The sequence below is a fragment of the Budorcas taxicolor genome, chromosome 7 (genome assembly GCF_023091745.1).
Source record: "Budorcas taxicolor isolate Tak-1 chromosome 7, Takin1.1, whole genome shotgun sequence".
Taxonomy (NCBI): Eukaryota; Metazoa; Chordata; class Mammalia; order Artiodactyla; family Bovidae; genus Budorcas; species Budorcas taxicolor.
The window spans coordinates 87,274,541-87,290,263 of NC_068916.1; the positions used below are offsets into that span (position 1 = coordinate 87,274,541).

A 15,723-nucleotide genomic window follows, 5' to 3' on the forward strand; every position below is an offset into this window, starting at 1 on the left:
AAACCAGTGTGCATGTATAATAGAACTGAACAGTTAAGTTAAAGGATAACAGATGGCAGGAGCCAGTTTCCTCACTGTTGTAATGAGAAGTTTTAGATCAGCAAGGGGAGAATTCATATTGTAATTCATATTGTGATGCATTCATATTGTATGGATTCTAATTCAGATTGTAATGTATTAGAATTGTCAGCTTCAATATGAATGCACATTTAGCTTAAAATAGATACAGATGGTTATATATAGAGAGATTTATAGATATGTACATATACAGGGGGTAGTATACACACATGTAAATCCTTGCTCTGTTATTTAAGAGAACCTAGAGCAAGGACACTCCAGTGGAAATGAGCATACTCAGTGCCCAGATCATGTTTTCTAATACCATTCCAATAAAAGGAACCAACGCTCCTTGGAAAAGCCTCCAATTCCCAGACAGGGCAGACAGGAAATATACAAGATGAGTCTGGAGGATCTTACAGTGCTCAGAAGCAAAGGAAGTGCTGAAAACAAAAGCAAAATAAAAAAGACATAATGAGCATATGTCAAGGAGAGACAGGAGCTAACTGAAAGAATTCCCAATGGCCAAACTGGAAAAATTTCAGCAACTAAATAAATATAATAGTATTGGATTATAACCAACAGCATAAAATAAACAGCTATGAGTCCATACTAATTATATTTATATAAATATAATATATAAGGAGAAAACGTAGCTAAATCTGTGCAGAAGAATTCCAAGTTATTTACACAGATACTCATCTTTCTGACTTCCCTGGTGGCTCAGAGGTTAAAGCGTCTGCCTCCAATGCGGGAGACCCAGGTTCGATCCCTGGGTTGGGAAGATCCCCTGGAGAAGGAAAGGGCAATCCACTCCAGTATTCTTGCCTGGAGAATCCCATGGACAGAGGTTACAGTCCACATGGTCGCAAAGAGTTGGACACGACTGAGCGACTTCACCTTCACCTTCATCTTTCTGGTCCTTTAAGGAGGTGGAACATAGCACAGCACTCTTTAAATGTGAGCCATGTTGGACTGCAAGGAGATCAAACCAGTCAATCCTAAAGGAAATCAATCCTGAATATTCATTGGCAGGACTGATGATGAAGCTGGAGCTCCAGTACTTTGGCCACCTTTGATGCAAAGAGCTGACACATTAGAAAAGACCTTGATGCTGGGAAAGATTGAAGGCAGGAGAAGGAGACGACAGAGGATGAGATGGTTGGATGGCAGCACTGACTCAATGGACATGAGTTTGAGCAAGCTCCGGGAGTTGGTGAAGGACAGAGAGGCCTGGCGTGCTGCAGTCCATGGGGTCGCAAAGAGTCAGACACAACTGAGTGACCGAATAACAACAACAAGGTGTGGTGACTTCCTTACAAAGTAAATGGTATACGGAAAGGGGGGAAAAGAGTAAACTTTAGAGAAACTTGAAGAACATCACCTCAGATGATCAAGGTTAGGATTCACAGATATAAGTCATACTGAGAGTATGTACCCTTAATACATGATGAAAACAACATTTTACCTCTGTGATCTTCCTCCCCAAACCCATAAACCCAGGCTATTTATAAAAACAAAAATCAGACTAATGCCTAATTAAGGGACATTCTACAAAATATTTGACGAGTACTCCACAAAATTATCAACATCGCCAAAACCAAGGAAAGTCTGAAAAACTATCCCAGCCAACAAGAACTTAAGGAGACATGACAAGTAAATGTAATGTGCTATCATGGATGGGATGCTGGAACATAAAAAGGACACAAGATAAAAACTAAGGAAATCTTTAACAAAGCATGAACTCTGCTTTAATATATTGTATCAGTATTTGTTCACTAATTGTATGGAAGGTACCATACTAATGTAAGTTGTTCAGTTCAGTTGCTCAGTTGTATCTGACTCTTTGCGACCCCATGGACTACAGCACTCCAGGCCTCCCTGTCCATCACCAACCCCCGCAGTTTACCCAAACTCATGTCCATCGAGTCAGTGATTCCATCCAACCATCTCACTCTCTGTCATCCCCTTCTCCTCCTCCAGCCCTCAATCTTTCCCAGCATCAGGGTCTTTTCAAATGAGTCATCTCTTCGCATCAGGTGGCCGAAGTGTTGGAGTTTAACAGAGAAAATCGGGTGTGTAGTATATGAGAACTCTCTTTATGATCTTCACAGCTCTTTTGTAAAGCTAAAATTATTCTAAAATTAAAAAGAAAAAGTTCATTGAAAAAAGAAGGAATTCTGGAAGAAAAAAAGAAAACAACACTAATAAGACCTACTGTTTTTTGGCTTCATGCTTCATGCAGGATACATTCTGAAGGCGCAGGGAGCCTGAGGAATGAGCAGTGCCAGTGACCTCAAGCCAGACTTTCACATCCCCCTCTGCTCCACTGACGGCCATCCGCTCCCTCCCCTACTCCTTTGCTGTCGCTCTACCCAGAGATTCCTATTTCTTCCTAAGTCAGAGCCATTTAATTATAATTATCATTAGACTCTTTGTGTCCTTGTTGCCTGCTAATCTCTGACCTCAGGATCTCACTTTCATCTTAAAAAAAGACATTACACTGGTCAGGGCAAATCACACGGGCTTCTTTACCTTTTTCTGCTGCCTCTAAAGCCTACTTCAACCAACCCCCCTGTGTAAATGCACTCTTTCTTCTGATAATCTTGAACACATCAATTTACACAGTTCTTTTATATTAATTATATTTCTATCATGTCTTCTTGAGATTATAGCCTACTTTTATTTCTTGGGTAGCAATGTATTGAATCATTTGTTTTCTGTTTGTTCATTTAAAAAATGACTTCTAAGTAATATATCTTTCTTTTTAAAATACTTTTCCAATTAGAACTGTATTATCTAAAACTAAAACAAGCACACATTTCTATTTTTCATATTTCAAGTAGGAAGTTCTGGCTTAAGAGGAGTTCTTTCATCTATAAGCTCTCAAGGGTCAGAAATTAGGTCCCTAATTCTAAGCAAAAAGCCAGTTTATTAGTGAGTGCAGACTAGACTATAGTAAAAAGAGACTCTTCTTTTTTTTTTAAAGAACATACTCAAATTTTCCTAAAGAAAGTATGTCTTCTTTATTTTATGGTCCAGGGAAGCTGCTAGGTTGGCAGGGGCAGCCCCACTATGTGCAGCCATCTAGAACCCTAGGTTCCTTTCTGGTTCCACCATCCCCTAGTACCCCTCATTAGCTGTGTCCACACAGCAGAAAGAGCCTGACCTGGGGAGGTACATATTTCTTCTACTCATGCTTCATTAGCTAACCTATCTACGTGATGGGATGGGAAATGAAGTCCTTTTTTTTTTTTTTTTTTTGCCCAAGAGGAAAGCATAGTGGCCAGCTGGCAGTCTCATATACCTGGGTAATATTCTCCTAAGCTTAGAAAAGTTTACCAGTAGAAAAAGCTGGATGCCCACAAGGTCCCCACAATGGAGAACGTGATCAAAATCACCTATGGGGTATCAGAGGCCCTCTGTTGGTGAGGTTCAGTAAGGCATTTCTGAGAAAGAGTGGAAGATTTTGATACCACGTTAGCCATGTCACTCATCACTGAAGAAAGGGAGAGAGGTCTTGGATTCATCAGTGCAGCAACACCAGAGCTCATGAGATAGCAATTGTTGGACTTGTCTTAGAAAACTTAACCTGGAAGCAGGCAGAAGTCCATTCAAAGGCACAGGTTTACTTCTAGTCATATCTCTTTTCTGGAGAGAAGAAAATAAAATGATAGTTATATCTGCTAGCTTCAGCGGGTGGGTCAGTCCTACTTGGATTTAGAAGAGAGGAGAACACCAAGCACATTTAAGCAGTATTATCTCATTTGACCTTTTCCCCCTAAAATGACATCTGCAGGTTTCTAATAGAGATTTTTGTTTGTGTGCTTCATGAAGAATATCCTTAACTTCTTTATGAAAGTACCTTACTAAAAATGTCACCTCATATACATATTATAAATATTACACATCAAAGACAATACACTTTTGGAATCCTTCCCCATTTTAAGTTCACTTTACAGTTACTTTATAAGCCATCCAAAAAAATAGTCAGTTGTGTTAGGTTATTTTCATACCTTGATTTTTACCCAAAGTAGCTTTAGCTAGCTTGACCACTCAAATCTAATGTGATTTCAAATGATTTCTGGTTCTTTCAAAACATTAAATCCATGAATTGACACCTTTGAAGTTATTTAAAGAAGTTTGCCACAGGCTTTAAAATTCTAAAAACAGTTCCAAAAATATTTCAGGTAGTTGCAACAACTTTGGATTAAATGTCTAACTTCTTAAAGAGAAAGCTTGGAAAGAAAAAATTCATTTAATGTTTAAATTTGGTAAACTTCATGTTAAAACACAACAACAAAATGAACATTGCTATAGAGTGAACTTATATAAGGAATTAAATACTATATTTAGAATGAAAAGTAAAGCAGTTATATAGATAATTGCTTTATCTAATAATTTCTGCTTGTGTTTATTTTGCATATTTCATCACAGTCATACATACACAGTTTAAAATATGAAATAGATCTATAAGCCTTGTTTTGGAGAAATGGTAGTCTCCTGCCCCCTCCCTCACTGTTCTAGTTTCTCTTTTCCAAAAGCACTTCCACCATTTGGAGCTGGTCTTTGGATATTTACCTCCATGAATCCAAATAGCACACTGCAGAGCCTCTTCTTGTTTTCACAGTTTCAGGTAATATCTACAGATCTATTGCAATGGAAGTTGAAGATCCCGCTCACTTTCCTCTTCATGCCCCTGTAACACCTGCACGACCTTCCTGTTCTCTCATTCTCCATTTATATTTATACCCCACTTTGGTACTGACATTATTATCACTGTGTAAACAATACTCATAGCTGTTGTTGTTCAGTTACCAAGTTGTGTCTGACTCTTTCTGACACCATGAACTGCAGCATGCCGGGCTTCCCTGTCCCTCATCGCCTCCCAGAGTTTGCTCGTTCATACTACATAATGTAGCAAATCAGAATTTCTTTCCCTTTCCTCTACAATTTTTAATAATCATCTTATGTTGCTATTTTCTTAGTTTTTTCCAGATTATCTACCACTAATTCAAAACTGTCAGTGGTCTAAATTCCTCTCTCAAGTACGTTAAGATACAGTAAGTCCATGGGGTCGCAAAGAGTTGGACAGGACTGAACGAATGAACCAAACTGAACTGAAGTATTCTATTAATTTCATTCCCCATTCTGAATTTCCTTTTATAGAAGAAATGTTTCTTGAAGCCTTCCAACTTTCCCCATCCTGAGTGTGTTGCTTTCTCAACCCTGTGTTACGGTTGTTTGGGATCTTCCTTCAGCATGATCCTGGGCTTCCTTTTGCCTTTTTCCTCAGTTAATTCTCCTATCTTCTCCTTCTTTACCTTCTCCCTTTTCTGACGGGGCAAATTTTCAGGCTTTTCTTTGAGAAAAGGTGCATCAGAAATAATTGAGATCTTAAATGTTTAAAGTATCCTGAATCTAAATTGAATAGTTTTTCTACATATAGAATTCAAGTGTAGAAATCGTTTTGTTTAATATATTTTAAGGCATTCCTCCATTACCTTTTAGGTTTACATAGTTCTATTTAGACTTTCAATGCTGTTTTCATCTCTGATCCTCTGTTCGGGAAAAGGCCTCCAATAGCAGCTTATCAGATCTTCCTGTGGTTCACTGTTTTCTGAAAGTCTGGTGCGGGTCTATCTTCATCTTTATGCTGGCATGCAGTGATTTCTTTTAGTCTGAAAAATCATGTGTTTCAAGCCTGAATAACTTTCTTGTATTATACCTTTAGTGATTCTCTCCTCTCTTGTGATAGGCAGACTTCTAATCTAGCCCCCAATGAATCCCTCTCCATGGTATACACACTCTCACAGAATCTCTTCTCCTTAAGTGTAGATGAGACTTTTAATTGATTCTAACCAACAAAATATGACAAAGAGAATAAAATAGCACCCTCATGATTATATAATGTTAAAGGACAAAGATGAAGGGATTTTGCAAATGTAATATAGATCCCTAATCAAATGACCTTAAATTAATCCAAAAGAGAGATTATCTTGGGTGGGTCTGACCTGGTAGGTTAAGTAAGGACTCAGAGGTAAAAGTTGCTCTTTCTTGCTGGCTTTGAAAAAGCAAGCTTCCATGAGTTCTAGAGCTATAAAGAAATAAATTCTACCAAGAAACACATGAGCCTTAGAAGAGAACAGTGAGCCTGTGAAGAGATCCCAGCCCCGATGATGCCTTCACTGGTGCCTTGTGAAATCCTGAGCAGAGGACCCCTGCTGTGGGTACTGGACTCCTGGCCAAGGAAACTGCGGGATAATAAGCATACATTGTCTTACGGTGCTGCACCTGCGGTAATTTGTTATGTAGCAACAGAAAATACATTTCTCTTCCCCATCCCAATTTGTTTTTTCTGTTCTCCTGAGCTAGTCAACTTTTTTTTCTTTTTCGTCTGTTTTTCTGTTATACTTTCTGGGAAATTTCTTCAGAAATTTTAATCTCTCCTTTCTTATAATCTCTTTTTCATTTCTGCTTATATATATAGGGCTTTGCTGGTAGCTCAGACAGCAAAGGGAAAAGGAAATGGCACCCCACTCCAGTACTCTTGCCTGGAATATTCCATGGATGCAGGAGCCTGGTAGGCTACAGTCCATGGGGTCGCAAATAGTCGGACACGACTGAGTGCCTTCACTTTCTGTCTCTCTATAGTTCCTTTTGGAGAAGGAAACGGCAACCCACTCCAGTGTTCTTGCCTGGAGAATCCCATGGACAGAGGGGCCTGGTGGGCTGCAGTCTATGGGGCTGCAAAGAGTCGGACACGAGTAAGCAACTAACACACACACACAGACAGCAAAGAATGTGCCTGCAATGCAGGAGACTTGGGTTCAGTCCCCGAGTCCGGAAGATCCCCTGGAGAAGGGAATGGCAACCCACTCCAGTGTTCTTGCCTGGAGAATCCCATGGACAGAGGAGTCTGGCAGGCTGCAGTCCATGGGGTCACAAGAGTCAGACACGGCTGAGTGACTATCACTATCACTATGTAATCCCAGTAGCTTGGAATTATACATAGTCTATTAAGGTTCTAGTTTTCACAGTATCCTATTTTTTGTTTCATGGTTGCCATATCTTTTTTTTACCCTGAAGACATTAATGATGTGATTTATCTTTGGTTTTTTATTTATTTTTAAATTGAAGGATAATTGCATTACAGAGTTTTGTTGTTTTCTACCAAACCTCAACATGACTCAGCCATAGGTATACATATATCCCCTCCCCTTTGAACCTCTCTCCCATCTCCCTCCCCACCCCACCCCTCTGGGTTGATACAGAGCCCCTGTTTGAGTTTCCTGAGCCATACAGCAAATTCCCGTTGGCTATCTATTTTACATAAGGTACTGTAAGTTTCCATGTTACTCTCAACATACATCTCACCCTCTCCTCCCCTATCCCCATGTCCATAAGTTTATTTTCTATGTCTGTTTCTCCATTGCTACCCTACAAATAAATTATTCAGTACCATTTTTATAGAATCCATATATACGCCTTAGTATATGATATTTATCTTTCTCTTTCTGACTTACTTCACCCTGTATAATAGGCTCTAGGTTCATCCACCTCATTGGAACTGACTCAAATGCATTCCTTTTTATGGCTGAGCAATATTCCCCTGTATATATGTGTATTAATAATGTGATTTGTTTTTGTTTTGGGGTTTTCTTCTTCATGCAGAGCATATGTTTCCTCCAAGATGTTATTATCTGTTGTTTTATTTTGGTGTATTTCAAATTAAATATTTCTCTCCAATGATAAAGACAATCTGTGTGTATTTGTATGTATCTGTGTATGTGTAGTGGTGTTGAGCTGGACATAAGGAAGTGTCTTATCCAACAGTTTTACTTTAGGGTGACCTGGTTTGATTGTTTAGTTGCAGGGCATAGAATGGCTTCCCTCATATCTCAGTTGGTAAATCATCTGCCTGCAATGAAGGAGACCCAGGTTCGATTCCCCGGTCGGGAAGTTCCCCTGGAGAAGGGCATGGCAACCCACTCCAGTATTCTTGCCTGGAGAACCCCATGGACAGAGGAGCCTGGAGGGCTACAGTCCATGGGATCGCAAGAGTTAGACCCGACTTAGCAACTGCTGCTAAGTTGCTAAGTCGCTTCAGTCGTGTCTGACTCTGTACGACCCCATAGACGGCAGCCCACCAGGCTCCCCCATCCCTGGGATTCTCCAGGCAAGAACACTGGAGTGGGTTGCCATTTCCTTCTCCAATGCGTGAGAGTGAAAAGTGAAAGTGAAGTCGCTCAGTCGTGTCCGACTCCCAGCGACCCCATGGACTGTAGCCTACCAGGCCCCTCCGCCCTCGGGATTCTCCAGGCAAGAGTGCTGGAGTGGGGTGCCATTGCCTTCTCCGGACTTAGCAACTAAACCACCACGATAGAATATTGGTATATTTAACCTTTTTCTTCTGGGCTGGTCAGACTGTGCAGGTAAAGATCTTCTAATCTCCTGCCTGAGGGTAATAAAAGTCTGCCAGAATAATAATAATAAAAGTCCAGAATAATATTCTGGAAGGTAGGTAGGTAAGAAGCTTAAGGTTTTCAGCATTTAGCACGCCTATTTCTATTTACTTTCCCTGCTTTTGTATCCTAGCCTCACCTTTAACCCTCACCCAGCCAAGAGCCCCTGTGTCTTGCCTTCGCCAGAGATGAGATCTCCGGCCCTCTTGACAGGATTGTGGGGTTGGGGTGGGGGTGATGGTTGCCTAGGTGCTGGGAACTGGTGCCATGGTTGAGAGATCTGGCAGCTTTTCAAACGTTCAGCAGATCTTTCTACTTTACCTACCTCTCCATCCCTCTTCAGGCTCATTTCCAGAAACATCTAGCACTGCCACATTTTTTGGTGTAAAACTGAGCGAGTCCACAGGTTTCCTCTTTGCTGGCTCAGGATCTGTATTCTCAGGGCCATTAAGTTCTCTCTACCACTCATTCACTTGCTTTCCAGCCTCTAGGTTGTTTGTTTGTTTATTTGTTCTGCTCTTCCGTTCTCTCTGTCCCTGTTGCTTTGTGCTTCCTAAAAATATCTCTTACTGTCATTTCTAGGCTTTGGGGAAAAAGTAAAAATAGATTTCTTTATTCATTTTGCCATATTTACCATAAAGTTTGTTTTCATTTTTCTGGAAAAAATTTATCGTTTTGTGGGGAAAAGATATTCCAGGCAATTACTCTACTGGAAAATAAACATACCAAAGATCCACTTGCCTTATCTCTTCTGAGATCTATCTGAGAAAGTACCTTTGTTCTTCTTCCCCTCAAAGCTTTGACTTATGTCATTAAATTGACTAAACAATTTTAGAGAAGAGTTCTTTCTTCTGGAGAGATAAAGAACATTTATTTGTCAATAAATATATGGACTCTGAAAGAGGTAAATGCCTTTTCATTGATAATTAATTTTTCATGCTCACACGAAACCAGCATCTTCCACCTGCAGACACATTATTTGGAACACTATTACTTGAAGCTGAGGCTTCTTTCTGTTAGTGCTGCCTTTATTCCATTGTTGACAGCCTAGTCCATCAAACCAGGAGAGCTGCTGACCAAACGACTAAGAACCAACACTGCCTTTGTCTTTTGTGTTTTGTTCTTAGTACTTATTCACGTAGCAGCTATCCAAAACAAAAGTTAAGCCAAACTGTAGCTGGAGAAAAATGTTCATAATGTAAGGAATTTTCTCCATAAAAATGTGGTCCTGTGTATTTGGCAAGTTCTAAGAACATCAGCAAAAAGATGAAATCAACTGGCATTTAAGAACATCTCTCCAGGTAGCATCTGTTTTGGCAGTATTCTCCCAACATCTCTAACCTTGGCAGAGACAGTCCTGCAATATTTGTTTGTATTTTGAGGAACCTTATGAAATTCACTTTTCTAAGCAGTGCCCCAATAGTGTATTCAAGGGGTTTTTCTCTAAGTTATAAATTGCCTATATCTGTGAGTAATGTCACCTCTTCAGAGAAGTCTTTCCTGCTCCCCCATCCAAAATTGTCCTCTGCCTGCAGCCTGAAACTCTCTTTTTCATATTATGTATAACCTCACTACCTGAAATTGTTACTTATTATTTGCCTACTTTTACTGTCTAAATACTCCCACCAGAGGTAAATTCCACCAAAGCAGGGGCCTTGTTTGCCTTGTTCTCCAAGGACCCTGGCTCCTCACAGTGGCCTTTGCACTTCCTTCTTCAGCTCCAGTTTTTCCTCAACTGTTCATATTACTTGCTCCCTCACATCCTTCCTGACCCAGTTCAAAAATCACCTTTGCAGAGAGGCTTCCCTGACCCTATGTCTCATGTTGGTCTCTTCTAATTACTCTCTTTTTCCATCAGGGCCTACAGTCGCAAGCAATCAATGGTGACTGTGATTTGTTAAGCAGAAAAGGAGTTTAATAAAAGGATATTTTGTGGCTTACTGAATTGTTGAAAGGGCTGGAGAGCTAGGCTTGAGTTAAGTTTCCAAACTACTGAAGAGGATTAGAACAAGCCTCCCCCAAATGGGCCACTTTGGAATATGGATTCCTTTGAGTTCAGATGATGCAGGAAGAATTTTTTTTACCTCCCTGATAACTGCCTGAAAGAATTCAGACAAAGGGCCTGGTCCAGGAATAGAACTATCTCCAGAGCTAACTACAAAAACTTACGAGCAAGGATTGGTAACCTGGGGAAACTCACAGAGCTTATTTGTTCAAAGTCCTCTCTGAGTCCCATTGTCTCTGCGTGGCGTGGCAAACATTTATGTACCAAACACTTGCTCTTGCATCTTCCTGTGAATTGTCTTCCTTTCCTTTGAAGCCCCAGATCTCCTTCTTGACTCAGAAAGGCATATAAGCCTCAATTGCCTGACTGTCAGGGAGCATCTCATTGTCTTTGCAGGGTTCCCATATGTATGTAATTAAATCTGTTTTTCTCCTGTCAATCTTATGTCGATTTAATTAATAGACCAGCCAAAAGAATCTAGAAAGGTAAAGGAAAAATTCTTCTTCCCCTATACTAGCATCCAAAACTCTGTTGTCAAACTGATTTGATAAAGGAATAACTAGCTGCTAAGGACGTGTTGGCTCTCTTGTGCCATGTATTACCTTGTCCCCTCAGCTGCTATTTAGGAGGGTAGGGAAGTGGGGTGGAGAAGGCGATGGCACCCCACTCCAGTACTCTTGCCTGGAGAATCCCATGGACGGAGGAGCCTGGTAGGCTGCAGTCCATGGGGTCACTAAGAGTTGGACACGACTGAGTGACTTCACTTTCATGCATTGGAGAAGGAAATGGCAACCCACTCCAGTGTTCTTGCCTGGAGAATCCCAGGGATGGGGGAGCCTGGTGGGCTGCCGTCTATGGGGTCGCACAGTCGGACACGGCTGAAGCGACTTAGTAGCAGCAGCAGCAGAGAAGTGGGGAGGGAAAGATGGAGAGGTGAGATGAGGAGAAATTTCCCAGTCCTTTTTTGCGTCACAGCACCTGATTCAAATTACAGCATTATTGTTGCTGTGCAGTCACTGAGTCATGTCTGACTCTTTGTGACCCCATGGGCTGCAGTGCGCCAGGCTTCCTTATCCTTCACTATCTACTGGAGTTTGCTCAAATTCATGTCCATTGAGTCAGTGATGCTACCTAAGCATCTCATCCTCTGTCACCCCCTTCTCCTCCTGCCCTCAGTCTTTCCCAGCATCAGGGTCTTTTTCAATCCATCACAGGTGTATCTAATTAGCAGAACCTAAGTGATATGTCTGTGCTCCAGTTTACACGCAAGGAGACATTTTTAAAAAACGCCTATGTGGGGAGTTACTCTTACCATTACCGTCCCTATCATATTACTTTATTTCCATCACAGCATCATTAGAAGATTTAAATGACCTGTTTGGAGAAGGCAATGGCAACCATCTCCAGTGTTCTTGCCTGGAGAATCCCATGGACAGAGGAGCCTCATGGGCTACAGTCCATGGGGTCACAAAGAGTTGGGCATGACTGAGTTCTTAGGCAAAATGATCTGTTGCGTGCATATTTTTATTGTATTATATTGTATTTATTTTTTTGTATTACTAGAATACAAACACAAAAAAGATAGGGGTTATATTTGTTTCTTATTGCTGCTGTGACAAATTGCCATAGATTTACTGGCTTAAAACAAAGCTAAATGTGTTATCTTACCATTCTGGAGATCAGAAATCTGACAGGTTTCACTGGGTTAATATCAAGGTGTCAGCAGAGCTATAGTCCTTTCTGGAGGCTCTGGGGCATTTTCTTGCCTTTTCCAGCTTTTAGAAACCATCTGTATTCTCTGACTCATGGCCTCTTCCTTCATCTTTAGAGCCACCAATAGCAGCTGAGTCCCTCATATATTTTGAACCAGTCTTCCTTCCTCTGTCTCATCTGACTCACAGCCTGAAAGTTTCTCAAGTTTTTTAAGGACTTGTTATTAGATTAGGCCCACCTTGATAATCTGGCTGAGTCTCCCATCTGTAGGTCCCTAATTTTAATCAGCCTGCAAAATCCCTTTTGCCAGGTCAGGTAACCTACCACAGGTTCTGGGAAAGGAGGGCGTGAACATCTTTGGGGGCCAGTATTCAGCCTAATACCACAAGCTTGTCTTCTGTCTTCATTCTTATATCCCCTGACTCTCAAACCATGTCTGCCACCTACTCAATAAATATCGAGGGGATGAGGAACCTAGATAGTGGCAGAGCTGGATCAAATTCTCTGTGCTCACTACTGTCTCACACCCAGCCTGCTATGTCTGATAGAAGAGGAAGAAGTTTTGAATGTCAAAACTCTGTTAACAGCTCAAAAGGGAACTGGCTGGCAAGGATGCTTCACTCAGAATCCTTTCCATACCTGCCCAGTGTGTCATGCTGAGTTTTTTCACCTGGAAGGCTGGTGGAAAATATGGGGCCCGGAAACACAAACTCTCTACCATGGAATCACATTTGGGTATACCCTCCCAAATTTCTCGGCGGTCTAAAACTGTCTCCCACTTTTCATCATTCCCCCTCTGTTCACTGCCCTGAATCCTTTCCATAAACAATAAAACTGACACAGTGTTAATTAACATCCTCCTAGAACTCAGAATCAAGAACACTAATTCTTCATTTGAAGTAATTCATACTGAAATAGGAATGGCTGATAAGTCAATTGCTTATATTTTGAAAGCAGAACAATTATCTAAATTAGCTTATTCATTAGGGTGGGGATTATGTCTGTTTTGTTCCCTCACGGGACTCTACCACAGTGCCTAACAGGAAATGAGCACTCAGTATTTGCTGACTGGGAAAATATTAGGAGACAGCGGCTTTGAATAAGGAAACCATTTCAGTGCCCATGTTTTCCTCCGACTGTCTCTGTCTTTACTTATTTTGACAGGCAGAAAAATAAGGCCAACATTTTCCAGTTTTGTCTTTTCTTCATTACTTATAAAGATTGCTTGAGCCTAACAGATGGTTTGGGACTTGGGGTTTTTTGACTTAGAATTTCTCTCCCCTCAAAAGATGTTTTACAATTTTCTTTCTGGAATTGTTCATTGTTGTTGTTGTTTAGTCGCTCAATCATGTCTGACTCTTCTGTGATCCCATGGACTGTAGCCCGCCAGGCTCCTCTGTTCCTGGGATTTCCCACGAAAGAAAAGTGGAGTGGGTTGCCTAGGGGTCAAACCTGCGGCTCCTGCATTGGCAGGTGAATTCTTTACCACTGAGCCACCAGGGAAGCCCAGAACTATTTGGAACATGCCCTACTAAAAGAATAAGCCCATGAGCATGGAATTCCAATGCAATCCTCTGTGGCACTTAGCACTGACCGAACTGAATCTGGGAAGGAATGTGTGTGATGCAAAGCCTAGAGTAAAAGTCCAGGTTTCTAATTTAGACTCAGACAGTTGTGTGATCCCTTGCAAGTCATTTAATTGCTTTGATGATTTATTTTCTCCCGCTATTTCCTCATCTTACTCTAAGACTGCTAATCTGTGAGGTTTAAGATCTTCAGTGAACATTGTACTGAACTGTTTTCAAACAAAATCAAAATGTCAACAATGATACAAATTATACAGGTTATAACTGTGTTACATTTGCAGAAGGAGATGTAAGGTGCAATATATAAAATATGAGCTACGTGGTTGCAATGAACAATGCTAGAGTATAATCCTGTTTTACTTTTAAGTGAGTTCATCCATGTTCCAGGTAAAAGCTAAACACAGAAAATAGCATGGGCTCATGCTTAAGGGGAAATGCATAATCATGCCCACTGGGGAAATGGAACAATCGAGATGTAGCTGTAACAGCGATCCTGCTTACCAGGCCTCTCTTGCCCACCTTCTCCTTCCTTTTGTCATCCTCTTCTTCTGCGGGTACACCTTCACTGGCAAGGAGTATAAAAAGCTATTACAAAAAGAAACTGGTAAAGTGATAAAGTATTGACCCAGTGGGCAAGGAAATGAATTATATAACTATAGAATGCTGTGTGGGAAAATATGTACAGACAGGAGATGCATAAAAAGAGTCACTGTGCATGTTATTAGCTTGGACAGGAGTAAAAGAGAAAAAAAAAAAAAAAACCATCCCTTCCCTTTTCTCCACCTTATTTTTTCTGGATACACTTGACAGCTCCAAATTGCTCCATGATGCTCTTGTCTTTATTTCCCATCTTCTTGGTTCATCTTTCTTCCATTCCTTCCACAGCTTTTATGCCCCCAACTCAAACTAAAAAAAAAAAAAGGGAGGAGGAGGAAGAAGAATCACAGGATCAGGGGCTGGGGCTTGCTCATAACTCAGCATGACTCAGAGGAGTCTGTTTCTGGCACTTGTGTTTCTAGCACTGGAAAGTGGGCAGAATAACACTTGTCCCAGCCACAAAGCAGGAACCTGTGGCTACTGAGCAGGAGGATGTGTTCCGCAGTCAACCTCTTTGGTGTCATCGTCACTTTCTCCTCGCCAGCCTCTCTTCAACTTGCTGGAAGCCTTGGTTGTGTGCTTCCTGCCCTGCCTTTTGACCCACAACCACAACCCTTCCTCGCCCACCCCCATAAAATGATTTTTTTTTTTTTTGCCTATGGCATCAACTGGTTTTAGTCTTTCTTCTTTCATATTTTCAGTTCAAGTGAACTAACAATTCATCAATATGTATAATCTATTTATGTACAACTTTTTTAAGAAACCACATAAAATCTCATTCCCATGTGAGCTTAAAATGCCAATTCTAATTGGAACCATGTGACATTTTCTTTAAGATCTATTAATCATATTTACAAATAAGAAAACTTAACTCCCTTTAGCGTTTGTAAGAACAGAGTAAGTAGGACAAACCCCTCAAACTCCTAATAATTTCTGTGGGAAACAAATTTTCTTAACACTGTACCAACTCAGTACCATGAAAAACTTTTCTTTCATATCTACACCCTGGCCAAAAAGTAAATAAAAAGTTCGATTCCCATATTACTTCAAGAATATACATTTTTCCTGTGGGACATGGAATTATATAATAACTCCTACAACATAGTCCATACTTTTCCTTGTTTAATTCTTCACAATTATTGTTTTAAAGAGTGCAAAGGAAACTAAGCGAAGGGTGACACTGGGCTGGAGTCTTCTGATGTAAAATCATAGAGCTTTTAGGTATGCCTTACTTAAGTAAGACATAAGTCTTTTAAGTATGCCTTACCTAGTTGCCGTTTATCGTCAAACATACCTAAAT

At 40.7% G+C, this 15,723-nt stretch overlaps 1 non-coding gene across 1 annotated transcript; it reads left to right on the forward strand.

Moving 5' to 3' along the window:
* The first annotated feature begins 769 nt into the window (after positions 1 to 769).
* TRNAW-CCA (transfer RNA tryptophan (anticodon CCA)) lies at positions 770 to 841 on the forward strand. Its single transcript has one exon. It is a non-coding gene; the product is annotated as a tRNA-Trp (tRNA).
* Positions 842 to 15,723: the final 14,882 nt, after the last annotated feature.